This window comes from Phalaenopsis equestris, unplaced genomic scaffold (assembly GCF_001263595.1).
Source record: "Phalaenopsis equestris unplaced genomic scaffold, ASM126359v1 Scaffold232153, whole genome shotgun sequence".
NCBI classification, from domain to species: Eukaryota; Viridiplantae; Streptophyta; class Magnoliopsida; order Asparagales; family Orchidaceae; genus Phalaenopsis; species Phalaenopsis equestris.
The window spans coordinates 19,806-20,833 of record NW_018250121.1 but is presented as its reverse complement, the minus strand read 5'-3'; positions in this window follow the sequence as shown (position 1 = coordinate 20,833).

Below are 1,028 nucleotides of genomic sequence, written 5' to 3'. Positions count from 1 at the left end.
TCCCGATGGCGCTACCGGCGCTTTGGTCCGTTTACGCCGGCGCAGTCAACACCCATTCTGGCGTCGTCCGTGCCAGTGGCAAAAAATTGCGACTTTATGTTTTCGATTAATTCGATTCCAATTTTTTCTCTAATTATATATATGAGTTGCCTCCCACAAAGCGCTTGGTTTAACGTCGTCAGCCCGACATACCATTTGATTAGTTGGTTTGACTTAACATTAAAACTTCTACAAATTGTGGTATGTGCCCTTGTCGGCACTATTTTGGTTGGAGGAGTTGTCCGTAAGAACCTGTCGGTCACTGGAATCGAAATCCCCGTCGCTCGCTTCGGAAGGACGTTTAAATTTACATATATATTTAGTTTTAGAAAACTATGAAATCAAACTGACCCCATATTTTTCATAGTTTAAATGAACGAGTGTTGTACCTCAAATCTTGTATCTATCCCGAATGATAAACACAAGACTTGAGGATGAGACTTGATCAAATAAACTAAAAAAAGTATGACATTCGTCTGGTCTGCGAAACCTTCGTATTTGCCGACAAGTTCCCCTATTTAATATAAAAGATTAAATCGGGTTTATATTAAGTTGGGTTCGGACATGCTTCCTATAAGAGCAAGTCCCTATAGTTAATTACATCTTAAATGACCAAAGTCACCTAAGAAGACTCTCGATAAAAATCAGTAAATGTTATCTTCAAGGAGTTTCAAAGTTCAATGTGATCGAATGTAGAGGTATGAAAGGAGATTAGTTCAAATTTGGAACATTTTATTGTAGAATTCAAAGGAGGAAGAACTAGGGGATGTCATGGATCCAGAGGAGAACCTCGGTGACTTCCCAAGCTATTTTAACGTTTGGCTTAAATTTAGAGGAGAAAAAATTAAGTGTTTCATCCTGTTAATTTTATTAGTTAGGGCTTACATTCGTGTGAAATGATCACACAAATAACCTGGAAGATGTGAGGATTTAGGTCGTGACAAATTGTCGGCACTATTTTTGGTGTGGGGTTTGCCCGTAAGAAGCTG